We start from the raw sequence: 22,502 nt of genomic DNA, 5'->3' as shown, positions 1-22,502 counted from the left end.
CCCAGCCCCGCGGAGCTGCAGATTGCTGGATTCCAGCCGCCAGCGCCAGTCTCCACCCACTGGAAAAATTCCTGGTCCGCCCCTCCCGCGCGCCGGCCCTCCCTCTCTCCCTCGCCCGCTCCCTCCGGCCCGCCTCGGTTCTGGCACCGCTCGGCCCTGACTTCCCGCGGGGCGCCGGGAAGCGGCGCGCACACGGGGTCCCCGAGGACCGCGCTCGCAGCGGGCCGCGTCCCCCGCCGCCTCCCGGCCGGCAGTGGGCGGGCACAGCCGGCAGCCTCGGCCCCTTCCGAGAGCGACTTTCAAACTCGCGCCCGCGTCGCCGCGTCACCCGGCAGCTCCGCGCGCCGCGCCGGTCCGGAGTCAGCGGGGTGGCCGCCGATCGGTGAGTGACCCCCGCTTCTCCCCTCTCCCGGGACCCACGTGCGGTCGGCCAAGTGGCTGTGCCTGGAGGGACGCAGGGTCCCCGCCCTCCCGGGCCCTCCGGGACAAGCCCCCAGGCGGGGACCGAGGACCGGGAGCCCCTGGGGAAGGCCCGTGCGGCGTCGGCTGCGGGCTGGGTGAGAGTGCGCGTCGCTCTCGGTGGAGATCTACACCGTCCTTGTTGCCCCCACCCCGGGAACAGAAGGGGCGAGTGCCTGGGGTTGGTTCCGCGGAGGCTTCGTTTGAAGTCCGGGGAGCCCGCTAGGCCGCGCTCCGGCGGGCGCACCGGTGGTCTGCTTCTTGCCTTCTGGCCGCGCACCGGCCTGGGGGAGCACTCGGCTTCCGTCCCGCGGCCCCGCCGCTCGCGGCCGGTTCCCGGTCAGTGCCGCAAGGCGCTGGCTTCTGGGAATCTGGCTCCCCGCCTCTCTCGGCGTGGTTCGAGCGGGCGCTTGAAACGGGGTGACCCGGAGCTTTAGGCACCGAGCCGCTTGTTTGCCACGGACTGCCTCGACCTTGCCCGCTCCTGCCATCCGCGGGATTGGTTATTTGCACTCGGTTCTCAGCCCTGTGGTTTGCGAAGCCGCGGTAAGCAGTTCAGGTTTGAGCTTTGCACCACGTTGTTTAGGTAGCTTTTACTTTTTGTGGGGGAGCAACTTTTCATAAACAAAAGGAAAAAGGGAGACCTGTAATGGCTGGAGGCGGGTGTGTGTGTGTGTGAGGGTTTTTTTTTTTTGGGGGGGGCGGCAAAGGCGTGGTAAGAGTTTCGTTCTGGAGGTCACTCCCTAAGCTGTGGTCCGTATACTGGCCAGTCCGTTGCTCTGAGGCCCCCAGGAGGCGACCAGGACTGCATCAACTAACAGGGAACTCAGGCCTGGGGGTTCCTAGTCTCCCCAATCATGCTTTTGCACACAGCCCAGTCACATGGCGCTTGCTCAAGAAATAATAAGCAGGGAGAGTAATGACAGCCCGGAGAGGCCTGGCCTTCCCGAGGAAGAGGCTACCTTTCCAGCCTTAACATTGCGGCATTCGGGATCGTGCGCCACTGAACCCCAGCTACCCAGAAAGCCTAGGGAATGAGACCCTAAAGCAAGTGACTCTTTCACGGTCATTCTTCACCTCTGGGCTCACTCTAGTTAGCTGGTGTGTCTTCCCTTTGTACACCTGCTATTAGCGTGGTAGCTGCCTCTTCTGCCCCCTCCCTTCCTGAAAGGTTGGACAACAAATCCCTTGGGTCCCTGGGGATGGGGCTTGGAGCTGGTTAGCCCCAGGCCAAATCCCAGCTGCTAGGGGATTGGTTTGTTTAAGAACTGCTTTGTGGCATTTCTATTTCTTGTTATTAGAAGTGGCAGCAGGGTGAATAGAAAGGGCAGTGGACTGGGAGTCCAGCCTGGATTGCTTTCTGACTTTTAGCCTGGACGTGCTACATACCATCAAAGATGGATAGTCACCAGATTGGAAGGCTGCTCAGATTAGCCTGCTCCATTTACACTGGAAGGCAGAAGAGCCTGAGGTGAGATGATTCCAGACTGGGTCCCTATTGGCCAAATAAGGACCAGAGCTCAGATTTCCTCACCATCTAGTCCCTGCTTTTTCCACTCTGATCTGCCTAACCAATCTACTTACCTTTTCTGACTCTACATGAATTCCAAATGATAAAGCAGGATTGCTTGCTTTTCTTTATAAGGTTTTTGGTAAAGTGCTCTGTAAACTTCTATACCAAGAAAACCAAAAAAGTAAAGAAGAAGAAGAAAAAAAAGCAGCCCAGTGGGTGGAGGGGCTCTTTTCAAGAGCTTTACAACTGGATATGTCCCATGTGTGCCACTAGGAGATGGTAGACACCAGGAGCAAGGGAGGGAGTTTACTCCTCTGGCATGAGATATCTCAGCTCCAGAGTAAACACTGGCCTTACCAAATCCACTGCTATCCCAGAGTCAGTGTGTTTACACCAAAGCAGGCCAAAGGCCACAGCCTGAGAGATGGCCTGGACTGGAGGGGGAAAGGGTTTGTAGCAATACCATACATCTTACCTCCTCCATCCCATTCTCAGAACTTGGAAAAGAAGCTCTTGGCCCAGAGCTGGGAGGTAGCCACAAACACTGCCTCAGCCCTGGTGATAGAGAGTTAATTGTGAAGCTGTTCTGTGCTGTGTTGGTGGTGGAGGGGACTCTGGTGAATGTGTGTGTGTGTGTGTGTGTGTGTGTGTGTGTGTGTGTGTGTGTGTGTGAGAGAGACCTTTGCAGCTGCAGAGCTGCCTTCAGCCCCTCCTCAGTGACTCCTCCCTCTTCCCTGTCTGCCCAGGCTGTCCCTCTGCCCATGCCACTGCCCTGCCCCACCCCTCTGGCCAGCTGTATGTCCATAGGCCTTTGTTCCAAGGCTACAAACCTCTTTGCCCTGCTTGCTGTTCTTCTTCCCCAGTTTCTAGAGGCCTTCAAGCTGGGGCTGTGGCAACTGGAAATTACTACTGCCATCAACAAGGTTCTCTGGAGCGTCCTGGGGGGTGCCAGGCCCTCATTTCCTTTTGTCAGACTCGTCTCAGGGTCCAGATTCTGTCTTTTTTTTTTTTTTCCCGGTTGTGGGGCTTGAACTCTGGGCTTGGGCACTGTTCCTGCGCTCTTCAGCTCACGGTGAGTGCTCTACCGCTTGAGCCACAGTGCCACTTCTGGTTTTCTAGTGGTTTATTGGAGATAAGAGTCTCAAGGACTTTCCTGCCCAGGCTGGCTTTGAACTGTGATCCTCAGATCTCAGCCTCCTGAGTAGCTAGGATTACAGATGTGAGCCACCAGCGCCCGGCTAGATTCTGTCTTTTTTCCTCTCCTTTGTTCCTCTTTCACTTTTCTATTTCAGGACTCATTTATATATTCATTCATCCAGCAGTTATTAGCATTTTATATATGACTGCTGGGTTCTGGAGACCCAGCAGTGGACAAAATACAGCATTCCAATTATCATGTGTCTCATAGAGCAGACCTCTGATGGGGGAAGCTGATAATAAATAAGTTAGCTAATTGAAACGGTGGACATATTAATGATAGCGGAAGACTACGGTAGGGAAAGTAGAAGCAACTTGTCTTGGAAGTGGGGGGCTGATAGTTTAGCCTGGGGTATCCAGTAAAGGTGTCCTTCAGGCAGGACTTTAGAACTGATTGTCTGCAGGGGGCTATTTTCCTTCAGCTCTGATTTGCTTTTCTTCAGCATCCCACCGTGATCACACTAAGGAACATGGTTTAGAATTGGACACAGTCAGGTTCAAATCTTTACTTGCCATCTTACTAGCCCTTCAGCCTTGACATGTTGTTTTGAGCCTGTGTTTCATACCTGTGTAATGGAGTTAGTCACATAACTACAACATGTAGCATTGTGAACATGAACAATGAGATCATGCGTGTAGAGCTGTGCAATAAATGAGTTCTCCAACCAAATTTTGCAGGGGTTGTGTGGGTTATTTCAAACTTTTAAATTTTGAGCAGGAGCAGAAATAGGGCAATTCAAGGGCAATGAAAATAAAGAGCCGGACTGAAGCCTTTCTAGTGGTGACCCTTTTCTGTCCTACCCTGGTTTATAGAAGTTTGAGGATGCATAGCCCCAGATGGAGGCTGGCTCTTGCCGCTAGGATAGATAGCATAACCTGGAGCAGCCATGACCCTCCCTTGCTCTGGAATTCCCCCTGCTTACAATCTGCTGATGAATCACACCTTCTCCCTAGCCTCTCCTCTTGGCCTCACAACTGTGAAGGCTGTCCACTTCTCCTCACCCTCTAGATCAGTTATACTGGAAAGGTGAGGGGAACATGAAGAGAGCCTGCAGAGTTGGCAAGAGGTTGAGGGAGGCCCTGGGGAAGCTCTGCAAAGATCCTTGATAAGGATTCATCAGGGATCCTAATTTATTATTATTGTTAATATTTTTATTATTATTTTGTGTTGCTACTGAGTCTTGAACTCAGGAACTGGATGTTGCCCCTGAGCTTTTTTGCTCAAGGCTAGTGCTCTACCATTTGAACCAGTTTCCCTTTTGGCTTTTTTTTTTTTTGCTGGTTAATTGGACATAGTCTCAAGGACTTTTCTGCCCCAGCCAGCTTTAAACTTCAATCCTCAGATCTCAGCTGCCTGAGTAGCAGCTAGGATTATAGGCATGAGCCACTCACTGGTGCCTGGCAGAATTAATTTTTGAGATGGAGTCTTGCTAGCCTGCCCAGACTGGTCTCCTATTCTTGGCCTGAAGAGAGAGATAGCTCTACCTCAGCTTTCCAAGTGCAGGTACCCACTACAGTGCCTGGCTGAGGATTTCAGTAACAGAACAACACAGTGAAAGCTCGGGGCCAGGCCTGTAGGCTTCAAACTGCTTCCCATCAGCTCACCAGATGAGTCTCTTCCCCTCTCTGCTGGGCCTCCAAAGGGCCTCCAAAGGGTGTAATCTAAAATGCTGCTGTCAAAATTTGTGGTAAGTGGTTTCCTGGGGGCCCTGCCCTGGTTCAGGAAGTGAGGGATGGGCTGAAGGGGTGAGGCTCAGAGAAGTGGTCATCAGATAGGCCACTCCCCTTGGTGGCGTGCTGAACAGCCAGGCCCTCCTAGTTGATGAAGGAACTTTCTGAGCCTGCCAGTTGGGGCAAAGCTAGATAGAATCTGACCTCACAGGAAGTTGGAGGAGAGAGCTCTGAACAGCCCAAGCATGTTTGTGATGTGACCTGAAGTCAGGAGAAAGAAAACTGGGCAGTGTCCAACCTGTGATCAGCAAGAGGCCAGTCTGGAGATGCTGGCAGCTCCTCAGGATGTCGGCTGTCTGGAGATACAGGCTGGCCTAGCTGTGTTGGCTCTGTTGGCTTCATTTTGATTTATAGAAGTCTCTGAGGGCCGGCAGCCAGTGACTCACATACAATCCTAGCTACTTGGAAGGCTGAGATCTGAGGATCATGGTTTGAAGCCAGCCTGGGCAAGAACATTTGTGAAATTGTCATGTACAGTTGGAAAACTTCACATATGTTGGAAAACTTCACATAACTTCCACTATACTCAACAAAGTTTTGCTGGGCACCAGTGGCTCACATCTGTAATCCAGCTACTCAGAATCTGAGGATCACAGTTTGAACCCTGGGCAAGAAAGTCTGTGAGACTCTTATCTCCAATTAAGCCAGCAAAATTCCACAAGTAGAGCTGTAGCTCAAGTGGAGTGAAAGGGCTCCAGGGACAGTGTCCAGGTCCTGAGTTCAAGCCCCAGTAGCAGCACAAACATATAAAAGATGTGAGCAGAAATGGTGCTGTTTGTTCCCATACAGCATTGAGAACGATACAAAGTGTGATCTGCAGGGCATGGTGAGCCTCTGTGGGGACCCTCCTCTGAGAGTAATCAGGGCTAGGTGGTCTCAGCTGCAGTGGTGGATTCAAGGCCATCTGGGTGGGCTGTTCCCATGTGGGAGTGTGAAGAGGGAGAGAAGGCCTTGGTGCATTCTCTTGGCTGGACTTCAGGAGGAAGCTCAGATTTAAGCTTAGGGACCCACAGACCACTTCTCTATTTCATGCTGAGCAGCTAAACTCAGAACCTGAATAAGGTTCTAACATGGTATCTGTACATGCAGTGAGGGTCCTAGAAGTTGCTGTAATGATTGCTAGAGTCTGAGTTGAGTTGGGAGGGATGTCAGAAGATTAAAGTCTTTACTGTGGTATTACAATCCCAAGAAAAGAGATGGCTTCTGCAGGCACTGGGTGCTCTGAAGAACTTATGTCCTTTATTCCTCTGTGTGTGTGTGTGTGTGTGTGTACAAGAGATTCTTGAGCACTAGGAGAAATATTTACTGAAAGGAGAAGGGACCAGTATTGATACAGTCTCCATCCAACCCACTGCTGTGTCCCGAGTGTCTGTGTATCTATCTATGATAGAGAGAGGGGGAGAGAGAGGGGCAGGGAGAGAGTGTTCCAGTACTACTTGTCAAATAAGTGAAAATGCAAATGTGTGAATAAACCTTAAGAATTAAAGAAATTTTCATACTTCTCACAAATGTTCTGTTCCTGTCTGGAAGTGGTCAGAATATAAGATTCTCATAGGTTGCCAGGGGAGTTGGTGACTCATGCCTGTAATCCTAACTACTCAGGAAGCTGAGATCTGAGGGTTGCACTTCGAAGTCAGCCTGGGCAGAAAAGTTCATGAGACTCTTATTTTCATTTAGCCAGAGAAATGCTGGAAGTGATGTCGCTCAAGTGGTATAGCTCTAGTCTTGAGCGAAAGAAGCCAAGTGAGAGCATAAGGCTCTGAGTTCAAGCCCCAGTACGGGAGTGGGAGGATTCTTAGAGGTTAACCGGTGGCCAGCTGTACACACAGTGGGGCAGGCAGCCTTGTATTTCTTTCTTTCTTTCTTTTTTTAATATGGTAGAGTTTACATTTATTTTCATTCATTCAACTATGGAATCATGAAGTCTCAATCCTTAAATCACCACAGGCGATGCTATCCTTTTTTTTTTGTTCTTGATATATATTTTTTATTGTAAAGATACTGTACAGAAGGCTTACAGTTACACGAGCAAGGTAAGGAATCCATTTCCTATTGAGCATTGTTACCCCTCCTTTATTTTTCCCTTACCACCCCTTTCCGCCCTGCCTCCCCAACTCCCTCTCCTCCCCCTCCTCCCACCGGCAAAATTGTAAAGTTCATTGGGTCATCCTGTATTCTGTATTTCTGTAGGCTTTAAAGTGTAAAGGAACCTGGAATCACTGGGAGCAGTCTTCTCAGGTTTGATGCAGAGTTTTCTACCCTGCAAGTTAGGCCCAGAATGAGTGGACATGAAGGTGTGCTTGTAGCTTTGGTTATATATATATCCCATAATATAAACCGTGATAGCCCATAACACCAATGTAGCCCTAACAGCTGAGCAGCTACCCAACAGCTTTCCTGACCTGCCTAAAGCCAAGAAGGTATCACACCAGCCAGGGACTTGGGTTCCTACGAAATTCATACCAGTGTCTTCAGATTCAGTAAACTTTTACCCATGAGCTATGCCATCCTGTTTGTGAGCGCAGTACAGATAAGAAACAGCAAATGAAAGAGAGCAAACCAAACTACAGAGAGGGAAAATGACCACAGCACAGTAAGAGCTGGCAATAAGAGCTTGCTGAGATTGGAGCACTAGGAAAAGCCTGCTCTTAGCAGAAGAATCAGGGCTGTTTGTTTAGGGGGAATGGCTTGGCACACCTTTGCCCTCTGGTGATCATCTTTGGAGTAATGGATGGTTAGTGGGTAATTGTAACTCTTGAGTTGTCAAGAAAAGGTAAGTTGTTTCCCCTTGGTTGTTCATAAAGTGAAGAAAGTGTCCATTTTGAAAAGATTCTCAGTCAGACTAGCAAAAAAATGTAAAAGGTATTGCTATTAGGTAATCATAATTCAGATCTTCTCAATAAGGCAAAAGAGATGATGCTAGCCCCCTCCACAGAGAAGGAACTGAGTCCCCACAAGTTTGGGGAACTTGCCCAGGATCACTTAGCTGTAATACTTGGCAGAGATAAGGCTTTTTAACTTTTCTTTCATGGTGCTGAGGATAGAACCCAGGGAATTATGCCTGTGGGGTAAACTCTCTAGCTCCGAGCTATACCCACAGCCCAGGATTTGAACTTGAATGACTCCAAAGCCTGTGCTGTTAGCTCTAGGCCAGACTGCAGTCTCTTAAAAACTGTGGCATTTTGGACAGTTCTCTGTCCACAGGGCGTGGGTGGGTTACAGTGAAGTTGGGGCTCACCTTAATTCAGTTCTACTCAAGCAGATTGCCAGTTAGCCCAAAGGATGCTTGCCTCAGTGAAGCAAGAATGCTTTCCATGCATTTCCATCATAAGTACCTACCTGAAGCCAGAAAATGACAGGGAAAGCTGCATTCTAAACTAACCCAAGCCTCTTTCCATCAGGACCTTTGTGTCTGTCCTAGACAGGACGCTGCGCTGTGAAGTCTTGGTATTGGTTGGTCCCTGCTTATGGTCTCCTATCCCATCTCTCCACCATCCAGATCCAGTAAATGCTGTTTTCATACTTATTTCTCATTTATTATAGAAATAACATATTACAGATGTGATAGAAGCCTTGTTTTTATTCCTCAATTCTTCCTTCTTCCTTCTCTTCTCAGAATTAACACTTCCTGAATATGGTATTGCTCATTTCTATGAATGTTTTTATTTTAACAACTTCTTCTTCTTCTTCTTGTTATTATTATTATTATTTAGTTGTACAAAGGGTTACAATTCCGTAAGTAAGGTTATGAGTACAATGATTCTTGGTAAGTGTTACCTATTCCTTCATTTTCCCCATTTTGTTTTGTTTATTTGTTTATTTATTTTCGTCCTGGTCCTAGGTCTTGAACTCAGGGCCTAGGTACTGTCTCTGAGCTTTTTCATCCAAGACTAGTGCTCTACCACTTGAGCCACAGCTCCACTTCTCTGTTTCTTGGTTAATGGAGATAATGGTCTCATAGACTTCCTTGTCTGGGCTGGGTTTGCTGCCCTCCTCAGATCTCAGCCTCCTGAGTAGCTAGGATTACAGGCTTGAGCTACTGGCACCTGCATCCCCCATTTTATTTTATTACTTTAAAGTAATTTATAAAACTGTTATTTTACTTTTGTCATAGATAGAATTGTGGTTGAAGATAGTCTTGGATTGTGTGTGTGTATCTGTGTGTTGTATCTGTGTGTGCCAGTCCCAGTCCCAGTCCCAGTCCTAGTCCAGGGGCTTGAATGCAGGGTCTGGGTGCTGGCTCTGAGCTTTTGTGTTCAAGGATAGAGTTCTACCACTTGAACCTATACAGTTGCACTTCCAGCTTTTTTATGGTTAATTGAAGATAAGAGTTTCATGGACTTTACTGCTCCAGCTGGCTTCAAACCTGATCTCATGATCTCAGGCTCCTTGGGTAGCTGGGAAGGACTACAGGTGTGAGCTACTGACGCCTGGCTTTTTTTTTTTTTTAAACACCATTCAGTGTTATTTTCAGAATTATCCATGTTGATATATTTAAGTTTAGTCATTTTAACTGCTCTGTGGAATCCATTGTATAATTATGACATGGTTCCCTTATTGATGGGCGTGTAGGTTGTTTCCATGTTCTCACCACTGAAGATAATGCTGTGCTGAATGGTCACATGTCAGTCTTAGTGTGTCAGCCCACAGGGGGATTATTGTGTTATAAGGTGAGGTTTATCAAAATACTGCTAAACAGTGCTCTCAAACTATTTGTAACTCATTCTTACTAGAAACATGAACATGAACATATTTGAATTTTTTTTAATCTGGAGGATATGAAATGATACATTAAAGTTGTTTGTAAAAATTAACCCTTAATTTACAGATCAGGATGAGTCTTTTGCGTGCCTCTTGGCTAATAATTTACTCTTGTGTTTTTGCCCTCTGTTAGGAAAAAAAAAGAGCCAGGTAACAAGACCATATCCGTATAGTTCAAACTATAAAAGGTAATACAGCAGCCTCCCACCTCTGTCCCCAAGCTACCAGTCCCTACTTTGACACATGTTATAAGCCTGTGTACTTTTCCAGAGGCCATTCTGTGTGTGTGTGTGTGTGTGTATACCTGCACAGACATGTGCATGCACCAGTCCTGGGCTTGAACTCAAGTCCTCATACTCTCAACTTTCTTTGCTCACAGTTGGTACTCTACTACCTGAGCTACACTTTCCAGTCCAGCATTTTGCTGGTTAATTGGAGTTAGTCAAATTGCACTCAGCTCTCAGTCTCCTGAGTGGCTAGGATTATAGGTATAAATCACTGGCATCCACTTTCCAGAGGCAATTTTGTCCTTTATGCATTCTTAACTCTGGGTCATTTTTTTCTTATTCATTTCTAGGAGTTAATACATGCACACACATACACATATATGCACATATATGTACATATATGCACATACATATATATTTGCTAAGTAATTAACATTTACATTCCATACATTATATATCCGTGAGTTGTGTTAATTTATAAAAATTAATGTGATTTTCATAGGGAAGTTTTAATTGCTTTGTTTGATAGGATCTTGCTGTATAGTCCAGATTGGCTTCTGACTTTGATATTCCTGCCTTCCAAGTGCTAGGATTACAGGTGTGTGCTACTAGTGCCCCACTGGAAAGTTTTAATTTTAATGTTGTAGAATTACAAATTTTTTGTTTGTACTTTGTGTCTTGTTCAAGGAATCCTTTCTGGGCTAGAGAAGTAGCTTAGTGGTAGAGCACTTGCCTATTATTCATGAGGCCTTGGGTTTGATCCCCCCAGAACAATTTTTTAAAAAAGAGAGAGAAAGAAATCCTTTTCTACTCTGACATAATATACATATTGTTATAGTTTCCTTAAAATGTTATTGTATACATGTACTCTTTAAGTATATGGATATATAATATATATTTTTCTAGATATCAGTGTTTGCCTCTCACACTTAAGCCTAAATTCACCTGGAAAGTTTTTTTGTGTGTGTGCCAGTCCTGGAGCTTGAACTCTAGGCCTGGACTCTATCCCTGAGCTTTTGTTCTCAAGGCTACTACTTGAGCCACAGCCCCATTTCTAGCTTTTGGCTAGTTTACTGGAGCTAAGAGTCTCTAGGGCTTTCCTGCCTCCTGGGCTTTGAATCCTGATCTTCAGATCTCAGCTTCCTGACTAGCTAAGATTACAGGTGTGAGCCACCAGTGCCCGGCTATATTTTTTTCTTTTGTTCTTTGTGCTTTTGGAATTATTTGCAAGAAACCATGGTTCATAGGATGATTTACTGTTTTGTTTTGTTTTTATTTTTGTCAGTTGTGGGCCTTGAACTCTGGGCCTCGGCTCTGTCCGTCAGATCTTCAGCTCAAGGCAAGCGCTTTACTACTTGAGCACAGCTCCACTTCCGGTTTTCCGGTGGTTTATTGGAAATAAGAGTCTCATGGACTTTCTTGCCCAGGCTGGCTTTGAACCTCAATCGTCAGATCTCAGCCTCCTGAGTAGCTAGGATTACAGGCGTGAGCCATTGCCACCAAGTATTTCTCCACATTTTTTTTTTTTTTTGTCAGTCATGGGGCCTGAACTCTAGGCCTGGGCACTGTCCCTCAGCTCTTCAGCTCAAGGCTAGCGCTCTACCACTTGAGCCACAGTGCCACTTCCGGCTTTTTCTGCTTATGTGGTAGTGAGGAATGGAAACCAGGGCCTCATGCACTCTACCACTGAGCCACCTTCCCAGCCCCTTCTCCAAGTTTTTTTACCGAAAGCCTTTTCATTTAGGTCTATTATCTATTTTGACTTTTTGTGTAAGATGAGCTAGATATCTGAATTCTTTCTTTTTCTTTTGCATGTGAATGTCCAGTTGTCACAATAACATTTGTTGAAAAGGTTATATTTTTTTCCCTAATGAATTGTCTTGGGCCCCCTGTTGAAAATATCAGTTGACTCTAAATGCAAACTTGTATTTTTGTGCTTTCACTTCTGTTGATCTATATGTAAGTTCTTATGCTTAGTACAACACAGTCCTGATAACTGCAACTTTGTTAAAGGTTTTGAAATTGGGGAGTGCAAGTCTTCCAACTTTGTTTTTCACTATTTTTTGGCTATTCTGTGTCTCTTCCATTCCAATTTGGAATTAACTTGTCAGTCTCTGCAAAAAGCCATCTGGGATTTTGATACAGAGAGATGATACTAAATCTATAGAAATATGTGTCAAATATTGCCATAATCTTTTTTTTTTTTTTTTGGTCATGGAGCTTGAACTCAGGGCCTGGGCATTGTCCCTAACCTTTTGTGCTTAAGGTTAGTGCTCTACCACTTCAGCCATACCTCTAGTCCCTGCTCTTGGTTAGTAATTATAAGAGTCTCTTGGTTTGGTCTGCCTAGATTGGCTTCAAACCTCCATCCAAAGATCTCAGCCTCTTAAGTACCTAAGATTTTATGCATGAGCCACAGGCAGTTAGCTTTTGTTGTTGTTGGTGCTGGTGGTGGCCGTGGGGCTTAGGCTCAGGCGTGGGTACTATCCCTGAGCTTTTTTGCTCAAAGCGAGTGCTACCACTTTGAGCCATAGTGCTACTTCTGGTTTTCTGGTGGTTAATCAGAGATATGTCTCACAGATTTTCCTGCCTGGGCTAACTGTAATCCTTAGATCTCAGTCTCCTGAGTAGCGAGGATTATAGGCATGAATCACTGGAGCCTGACCAGTATTCACTTATTTTTTTTTGTCAGTTGTGGGGCCTGAACTCTGGGCCTAGTGCCGGCCCTCAGCTCTTCAGCTCAAGGCTAGTGCTCTATCACTTGAGCCACAGCGCCACTTCTGGCTTTTTCTGCTTATGTGGTGCTGAGGAATGGAACCCAGGGCCTCATGCATGCAAGGCAAGCACTCTACCACTGAGCCACCTTCCCAGCCCCCAGTATTCACTTTTTAAAAGTCTTTTTCAGATTTTTATTTTTATCTTTTTATTCATGCCAGTTTGTTATATCTTCTGGTCTATTGCGGTGGTTTACTCCCTCATGTGACTTTTAAACTTTATATTGAGCTCCTGACTGTTGGTTGCAAAGAGTAAGATACTTAAAAAGCAAGATGTTTTGGATGTCTTCCGCACTTACTGGTGAGGTGCCTGGGCTTAGTGTGAGTGGGTGAATGGGTAAGTGGGGTTCAGGGAAAAATTGAGTTTCCACCTGAGTTTTTGCTTGTCTGGCTGCTTTTTATCATACAGGTCTAGGATCAAAAGTCACCTCTCCAGAGACTTCCCTCGCTTTTCTTTCCAACCAAATCACACTATTTCCTTATTTTAGTTTTTCCATAACTCTTAGCACTGTGAAGAAATATACCAACATGTCCACCATTTGTGGTCTTCTTTCTCTCTGTCATACAAGTTCTGAGAGAGTCAGAACTCTTGTTATTCCCTGCCATGTCTACAGCACCTGGCATATGGTTTACTCTGTCAATAAACACTAATGGGTTCACATAGTACACTTTTCAGACAGGAAGCCTCCATCCTGAGTCTGCAGCTTTATATGGGCTGAGTACGGTTGGGCACCAAGAGGAGGTAGATAGCTTGACTTCATATCTCCAAACCTCTGCTATCCAACCTGTGTGCTTCAGCCTTCTTTGGCACCTATTTATTTACGATGATGATGATGATGATGATGATGATGATGATGATGATGATGATGATGATGATGATTACTAGTCCTGGGGCTTGAATTCAGGGTCTGGGTACTGTCCTTGAGCTTCTTTTTGCTCAAGGCTAGCACTTTACCACTTGAGCCAAAGTGCCACTTCTGGCTTTTTCTGTGTATGTGGTACTGAGGAATCAAACCCAGGGCTTCATGCATGCTAGGCAAGCACTCTACCACTAAGCCAGATTCCCAGCCCTATTTCTTTACTTATTTATTGTCCATGTGGGAGCTTGAACTCAGAGCCTGGGCACTGTTCCTGATTTCTTTTGCTTAAGGCTAGCAATCTACCACTTTGAGCCCCAGTGCCACTTCTGGTTTTTGAGTGATTAATTGGAGATAAGAGTCTCATGGGGACTTTTCTCCTTGGGCTGGCTTCAAAACACCATCCTCAGATCTCAGCCTCCTGAATAGAGCTAGGTTACAGGTGTGAGCCACTGGATGGAGCCTGGCTTTTGGCATCTATTTATACAGCTGTCAAAATTGCTAGTAGGGATTTGAATGCAAGATGACTTGGGGAGAAAAGGGTTTGAAATCCTGGATGATCTGGGCTGTAGATGGGTTCCAGTGACAGAGCTCAAGAAAAGTTCCTGGATGCTGAGTGTGCCTTTGTTCTAAGCAAAGCCTTAATTTGTAGAAGGGCAGAATGTGCCTGGTGTTGGTGCTTCATGCTTGTATTCCTACCTATTCAAGAGGCTGAGATGAGAAGATCAAGGTTCAAAGCTAGCCCTGGCAGTTAAATCTATGAGATTGGCCAGCAAAAAGAGAGAAATAGAGGCATGGCTCAAGTGGTAGAACACCAGGCCTTGAGCAGATAAGCAAGCGTATGAGACCCTGAGTTTAAACTCTAGTGTGTATGTGTGCATGTATGTGCGTGTGTATGTGTGCACGCACACACACACACACACACTCACATGCGTATGCATGCACACAGCAGAATGTGCCTCCCAGTGAGGGGGATTGTGGGATAGATAGTTCCTTTTCATTCTTTCCTCGTTGGCTCCATGTCTTGGGTTCCATAGGGAGGTGCCTGTTGTTGCTAGTAGTAAAGAATACTTCCTGGCTTCCCACCTCCCTAGCTGGATGGACCTGGCTAAGTCAGTGTTGTGAGATTACCTAGACTGTGTCTGGTAAACCCTGACATACTTTAGCTGAACTTTTTGTTGTTGTTGTTTGTTTTTGTTTTTAAATCCAGCATCCCAGGACCTTTATTTGCCTCAGTTTTTCTGATCTGTAAATTAGGTCTAATTCCAGCTGCCCATCGACCTATACCTCCCTTCCGCCTTGCTTCTGTAAAGACTGAAGGGTTAATATCACCCGGCTTTGAGGGCCTGGGTGGGGGAGGCGCCCCATAAATGGAGTATTGTTGTGCTGGTGAATGATCTGGCTTTGTTTGAGTCTTCAGTATTTGACTTCCTGCACTTAGTGTCCCAAGTGCTTCTTTGCTGGAGATATTTGCAAATCAGCCATAGCTCATCCGCATGGTGCTCACCTCCTGGGACTGTGGCCTGGGATCTCCCCTAGCAGGGACCTGCCGAGCTGTGGTGGGAAGCTGTATTTCCGTGCTGGACCCCCCCAGCCATCAGGAATGAGAGAAATGCAGAAAGTATGACCCACACGCGGAACTGGTTCTGAATAGGACTTTATTGAAGAGGTTTCCCAGGAGGCGGGCACTTTAATTCCCGAGGCTGTTGGTGGCAGTTTGCTGCTCGCCCCAAGCCTGTTAACTACTGGGCTGCCGGATACATCCAGGGGAGAATGCAGCTCCCTGGCTGCTGGCTCCTCACCACCCTCTCGGTGCTCCTCTCGGTGCTCCTGTTCCCATGGGAGCCCTTTTGAGGAAAGCGGTAGGTACTCCTGGGGCCAGTGGGGTGTCCCTGGGAGTCTATCAATTTTAGGCCTCCGTAGTCTTGTCTGACAATCTCCAGAAAACTAGGCCTGCCAGGTTTGGGGTACAAAGCAGATTTCTCCCTCAGGGATTCAGAAACTGAGGGCCATACCTGGTACAGGTGTGGGAGGGTAGCTCCGTTTTACCTTGCTGACTCTTTGCAGTGGATTTGTCCCTGTGGCTGTATTTTGAGATGACTACAAATGCTTTGCTAGGCAGCTGTAGAGGGTCTTCTCATGGCAAACATTCATAGTCGGGTGGTTAGAGAAGATTCTGGAGGGACGCGGAGCGCAGCGTGCTTGTATGCTCAGGGTGTGTGAATGCACACACACACACACACACACTCCACACCACACCACACACACACCACTGGAAAAAGCAGAGTTAATCTCTCCGTTCTTCCTGAAGCTTCCTTTTCCCAGAATCCACAGGGGGTGGTTGTTTTGGATCCAATCAAGTGGTGGCTGGTAGAGCAGGTGATGGATACCGGGTCACCATTTCCATAGCTCTGGGCAGCCGGTGCAAGAAGCTGTGGGCAGATTGTTGCTCCCGTTTGGCTTTCTTCTTCTCCTGAATCCATGTTAGACTTTCCCAGGGTTAGTCTTTACTGTCCAGGCTGTGTCTCTTTATCTTATTTGCACCCCAGAATCTGGCATTTGGTGACAGCTGCTCAGCTGTCTAAATTCTGGTCTGTGTTCCCTTCAGCTGGGGGAGAAAGCTCTGTTCCACTGGAACTGGTTGGATGAGTTTCTTAGGCTTCCCAGGTTGAGGCCCCTTAGCTGAGGCGGTGGGGGATGGGCCAGGTTGGGGATGGAGGGGGCTTCTTGGCTTCTGATGGATGGGATTCCACGGGAGAAGCCCCATGTCAAAGGCTGGCCCCCCATTGAGAACTCACACTTGTATATGAGTCTGTGAAATCTGCCTTGGATAATTTATCCCTAGCTTCTCTGTGTCGGTCCTCAGGCACTGGGTAAAAATCTAGGGGACAAGAAGGGGCTTTGTTGAAGAGTCCTGCTAGATGAAGAAAGTAGGGGTAGTTTGTCCCTCTGCCACAGTTCTCAATCACATGTACCTTCGTTTCTGGGAGTAAAGGTTCTTGCTTAAATTGGGACCGCAGCTGTGTTTTGGGGTAGCTGGTAGTTTTGCCCCAGTTCTGACATGCATGGAAAAACAAAGTGAGAGTTGGGAGAAGGCAAAATTCACTTAGGAACCCCACCCCCAGCCCAGGTAAAAGCTACTGGCCTGGGATCCCTGGAGAGAGCTAGTTCTCCTCTGGATGAAACCTAGAATCAGTTTTCTAGAGAGGTGGTCTCTTCCTGCCTTTTTTTTTTTTCTTTTTTTTTTAGAGGCATCTCCTGTATGCATAGCTTCATGCTGTCACCTGGATTTTTTTTGGTCACATATTTCTCCCTTCCCTCTCTGTGTGGGTTGGAATGGGTCTCATTCTTTCTGGCTGATGTTTCCTTGAGCTTTCCCTTCCCTAGAAAAGGCTCCTTCTGGGCCTCTGTATTCTTCAACATTGGCTTTATGAACACTTGAAGCCCCAGCCCCACACCTCACTTTTTTGTACTTTTTTTGGGTCAGTTGTGGAGCTTGAACTCTGAGCCTGAGCACTGTCCCTCAGCTCTTCAGCTCAAGGCTAGCACTCTACCACTTGAGCCACAGCGCCACTTCCGGCTTTTTTCTTGCTTATGTGGTGCTGAGGAATCGAACCCAGGGCCTCATGCATGCAAGGCAGGCACTCTACCACTGAGCCACCTTCCCAGCCATGTCCTTCTTTTTTTTTTTTTTTTAAAGGCACATTCTCACCTGGTCTCATGAACATATTTGAGTAGTTGTTCTTTCGGACCTGCCTTGGATGTGTCTTAACCCAACAAGCCCTGCAGTTCGCTCCAGCCTGGCCTCTTGCTGCCTGGTGCACAGTGCTGGATGATCAGATGTTTTGGGGATCCAGCTTTCCCAGGTGCATTTCCCTTGGCATCCAATGCCCTCAACTGTCTTCCTCACCTGATGGCTAGAATGTCGCCTCCTCTTGGGTGCACTTGCACTGCTGTTTGCACTATTTAGCACATTTCTATACTAGCATTTAAGGTATTATTTTGTGCCTTACAATAATGTGTGGTGCCATACGTGTTTCTGCTCGGGCTTGCGGACCCCTATAGTTTTGTTCTTTCTGGCTCCTAGTACAGGCCATCTCACCCCATAGAGTGCTCAGGAATGTGCCTGCTTGCCATAGCAGTCAGACTGACTCATTTATACTTAGCTTTCTTATTTGACCTTCTGTTGGGTATGGGTATCAGACTGTTTTTCCCCACCAGACAAATAGCTCTGTATTTGCCTGTATAAGACCATGGTCTGACTTAGAGTCCTAGAGGATAGATTGGGTTGGGGGGAAGGGTTAGGCTGTGCTGGTCCACCAAGTTTAACTTTTTTTTTTGTCCATCGTGGGGCTTGAACTCTGGGCCTGAGCGCTGTCCCTCAGCTCTTCAGCTCAAGGCTAGTGCTATACCACTTGAGCAACAGCGCCACTTCCGGTTTTCTGGTGGTTTATGGGAGATAAGAGTTTCGTGGACTTTCCTGCCTGGGCTGGCTTTGAACCATGATTCTCAGATCTCAGCCTCCTGAGTAGCTAGGATTACAGGTGTGAGCCACTGGTGCCAAGCTTAACTTTTTTTGTGAAATTAGTATTTTTTAGTATTAATTTGATATGGATTAAAAAAAGAATTGGGTACAAGTCAGAAAAATCTTTTGTCTTGGTGCTTAGGAACAAATAAGATTTATCTGTCATCATTAACATCATCACCACCATTTTTGGTGACCTTACCTACTATGTGTATTAGATGCACAAATTATACACTGGTATTCTTTCAAGGTTGGTACTGTTGTTGTGCCCATTTTGCTGATGAGGAACTTGAAGCTTAGAATTTCAGGTGACATATTCAAGGCAACATATAGCCAGGAAAGTATAGGAGTTGGAATTCAGACCAGGCCTGCATGACTCAATGCCAGTATATGCATTTCATTCATTTAGCCTCCATGGATTTGCCTGGTGTGCTGCTTGCTGGCATATTCTCTTCTCTGCTGAGAACTCAGGAGAAGCTCCTCTGTTCCCAGGTGGCTCCTACTAAGATTCTCCAATGCCTTTGTTGTATATTTATAATAAATAATACTATAGCTATGAGAGTGCAGCTCTGCCTTTCTTTTGCAGATGGCTTCTAGCTTATAGGCCCAAAGTGGGAATGTACTCTCAAAGTGGGGATGGAGCCAATAAGATGAGTAATTTGCAGGACTTAGTCCTAAGTTTTGTACTAATCCTGTAAGCTTTGCTCCCCCCGCCCCCCCCCCCAGCTTATTTGTTTTGTTTTCTTCCTAGTACTGGGGATAGGACTGTGGGTATTGCACATGTTAGGCAAGCACTGTACCACTGAGCCACATCCTAGCCTTCTGTGAACTTTTTGATCTAAAGATGGGAACTTTAGATCTGTTGATTTTTTTTTTTTTTTTTTTTTTGCAGGGGGAGGGTGTAATTTCAAGCACCATCTTTTATAGCTTTCTTTGGCTGCTTCATTTTCTGGGGACCTTGTGTCATTTCCCACCACAGTGATAAGTTTTGCTGGAAGCTTTGCTGACCTACTCTGGCTCTGAGCAATGACAATTCCTAATCAGTACTGATTACTCTCATTTGGCTTTAGTATAAGTATATATATGAAACCGCACACTCTGTGTGTGTGTGTGTGTGTGTGTGTGTGTGTGTGTGTGTGTGTGTGTGTGTGTGTGTGAATTGCAGGGCTTGAACTCAGGGCCTGGGTGCTATTCCTGAGTTGTTTTGCATTGGGCTTGTTGCTTGACCACTTTGAGCCACTTCTGCACAGTGTTCCACTTCTGGTTTTCTAGATGAAAGACTTATGGACTTTCCTGACAAAGATAGCTTTGAACCATGATCCTCAGATCTCAGCCAAGTAGCCAGGATTACAGACCTGAGCTGCCAGCACTGGGCTATGTGAAACTTCTCAGTAGACTGCTTTTCTTAGGATATTTGTAAGGAGACCTCATCATGGTACTCCCTTGTCCAGACCTGGCTACTCTCCCTTTTTTGTCCATCTTTTGTGATTGATCACTTAGTATGTGGCCTGGCAAGACAGTTGTACCCCTGCTGTAGCTCCTTTTTGGGGGCCAAGTAGGTCGGAAGTGCTGGGATAAATGATCAGTCATCGATCTTGAGTGCTCCTTGGCTCACTGGAAACTTGCTGGCAGTGACTAATATGGAGGAAGTGGCTTTGGTCTGTACTTGAATTACTATTTACCCTTCTAACTGTGAGAGTGGGGAGAGTAGTTCAAGGTATAATTCTGCAGTCTCCTCATCAGGCATTTATTGAGCGCCTAGTGGTGACTTGCTCTCTGGGGATGAAGGCCCAGCCTGTGAGGTTTTACTGATGTCTAGAAGAAAGGCTTGCATGTGTGAGTGCCATGGACCAGTGATGCCCAGAGGCACTGGGGTTCAAAGAAGTGTATTCGTTTCCTTCTGCTGCTGTAACAAATTCCATACATTTAGAAACTTAACAGACATTCACTAAGTTCTGGAGGTCAGAAATTTGCCTGGATCAGCAGGCCTACATTTCTTCTGGGAGTTCCAGGGTAAACTTTGTTCCCTTGCCCTTTCCAGATTCCTGAGGCTTGTGGCGCCCTTCCTCTCTCTTCAAAGGCTGATGAGCTTCCCTTTTTCTTTGTTTCTTTCTGTCCCTCTATGTCAGTCATCACATCAACTTCTGACTCTGACTCCTGCTAGGTCCCTCTTAGGATTATGTTGGGAGATCCTTAATTTATTCACCTTCTTAAAGTCCCTTTTGGTGTCCAGGTGACAGGTTCTGAGACTCAGGACACAGATCTCCTTGTAGGGAGCATTATTAAGCTTACAATGGTTCCTATGTTGGGAGGAGTTCGAAATTGATCTAACTTTGAGCCAACTTTAGGAACATCCAAGGCCATTCCTGAGACACAGGAGCACACGTTGCGGTTGTGGGAGGTGGTCCTTCTGAACAAGGTGCCAGGGGCTTTCCTTCCCTTTTCAAGGCCAGACTGAAGGAGTTTTCTGGACTTCAGTCAGTAGGCCCAGACTTCCTCTGGAATTCAGGTGGGAGGTCTCCGTCGTCATGGCAACCACAATCCTGTTCCTTCTTGGCAGCCACAGACCTGCCCCAGGGACCCAGCCAACTGTCCCTGGGGCCCTGCTGCGCTCAGGTGGTGGGAAAACCAATTCCCAAGGGAAAATGAGTTTGCGCCAGCTGGGCTGGGTTTGGGTGGCCCAGAAATCTTGGTCACACTGTTCACCCAGCCTCTGAGACAGAACATGTTGCTCATATTAAACACAAAGTTACTTCCCAGGGAACCTTCCCAGGTCCTGGGGCTCCCAGTCTCCAGGAGAAATGGGAGGGGGTCAGAGTGAGGAATGTGTTGGGGGAAGGGACATAGAGTCGGACTGTATGTGTGTGGGGGGCGGGGTGTGAAGGGATGGAGGGGGGTGGTCCTCCCTTTCCCCTGAGACTCTCAAGGTGGGTGAAGGAAGCGTTATATGGCCAGACATATGAACTGAGCTTCTGCTGGGACAATTAGGGGACAATGGAGTGTGTGGGGGGGGTGCCAAGCTGAGGAGTTTCAGGATCTTGAGTGAGATCTCTTTCTTGGTGGTCACAGTTGCTTCTCTGTTGGTCTGGAGAAGTGGCTGCTCTGTGGCTTCCGTCTGAGGGGATTGTCAAAGTGGGCTTTGGGCCTCTGGAGACTGTCAAAGGCCTTTAGCCCCCCCCCCCCCCCACCTCCCCACCCTCCATTTTGAAACTGTAGGGACGAGAGAGGCTGGAAGGCCAGTGGGGGAGAGGAGGCCATTGGAGGAGGATGGAGGCTGTACCTCCGGCTTTGCCCCTGAGGTAAAGCCTGTGTGTACACAGTTGCTGGCTGGATTCTTCTCTCACCTCAGCCCACAGTTGCCTTGAGGGGAGCCCTGTTACTTCACTTTGGGGGAACCCTGTTACTTCAAACAGGCGTGGCACTGTGGGGCTTCCACTCTTGGCTTTTGGGGTGAAGGGCAGTAGGTGGAAAGATGACGTCAGTCTTTTGGAACCAGATGTTTTCAGGGAGTCTCCAGTCTTCCCACCTACTAGAGGGCTCACCCCAAGCATGCCCGGTCCTCTCCTCTCCTCTTTTCCACTCACTGGTCTAGGAGGGACAACCAGAGGGAGTACGCCTGAATCTTAGGGGTCCTCCAGGACCAGAAGCAAGAGTTCTGGAAGGCTCCAGGTGGGTTTTCCTGTGGGATGACCCTTTCTGAAGGGAGGAGCAGGGTCCCTTCGCCGGAGGGACATGAGGCTTGTGGACAAACCGGGGGCAAATGCATGTTTTGGGGGTGTCGCTTTCTTCTCTGTGGGTCAGGTTGAGGGCGCTGCGCTGAGGCGGAGTTGGCTGAGGGGAGGGTGTGGGACTTGGCTGTGCTGGCTTCCCCGGGCCTGCTGCAGCCTGCCTGCCTCCGGCCCCTGCCCGCGGGAGGTGGGGCAGGTAACCTGGGGAGGTGTGGGTAGAGCAAGGGTGTGGATTACACTTGAATGTGGAGAAAGTTTAAAGAAGAAGAAAGAAACGGATTTTTCTTCCTTTTCCTGCCCTTGGCTCCTTAAAAAAGGTATATATCTTCACTTCTTAGACATATCAGAAAGAACGGTCTTTGGGGACATTGTCAGAGAGCTTCACAGTGTAGAACTTGAGATAGTGGTCTACCTCCCTCCTCTCCCTCCACTCATCCTTCCTTTCCTCCCTCCCTCCCTCCCTCCCTCCCTGCCTGCCTGCCTGCCTGCCTTCTTGCTATTTGTGATTCTGGGGATTAAGTCTAGGGCCTAGCACACACCAGGGAAGCTTCTCTGCCACTTGAGCATTCCTCTTAATTAATTAATTAATTTATTATTATTATTTTTTTATGTGAGACTGGGTATCACTGCTACCTTCTGCCAAGGCTGGTATCATAACTAGTGATCCTTTTGGTCCACCTGTCATGTAGCTGGGATTATAGGTATGCACCCCCTTGCCTGGGTAGAGGTA

At 47.4% G+C, this 22,502-nt stretch overlaps 1 protein-coding gene across 7 annotated transcripts in view; it reads left to right on the top strand.

Moving 5' to 3' along the window:
• Window positions 1-239: 239 nt before the first annotated feature.
• Window positions 240-22,502, top strand: part of Plekhg3 (pleckstrin homology and RhoGEF domain containing G3) — a 43,414-nt gene continuing 21,151 nt past the window's right edge. For 4 of the 7 annotated variants that reach the window (XM_042691841.1, XM_042691839.1, XM_042691840.1 and 1 more), the window contains exon 1: window positions 240-382. The gene's annotated coding sequence lies outside the window, so the exon portion shown is untranslated. The remainder of the gene's footprint in view (window positions 383-22,502) is intronic. The other 3 variants (XM_042691844.1, XM_042691845.1, XM_042691842.1) reach the window with 1 other exon arrangement.

This window comes from Dipodomys spectabilis, unplaced genomic scaffold (genome assembly GCF_019054845.1).
Source record: "Dipodomys spectabilis isolate Male_0828 unplaced genomic scaffold, ASM1905484v1 ptg000146l, whole genome shotgun sequence".
Lineage (NCBI taxonomy): Eukaryota > Metazoa > Chordata > Mammalia > Rodentia > Heteromyidae > Dipodomys > Dipodomys spectabilis.
This window is presented reverse-complemented; position numbering and strand designations above follow the sequence as displayed.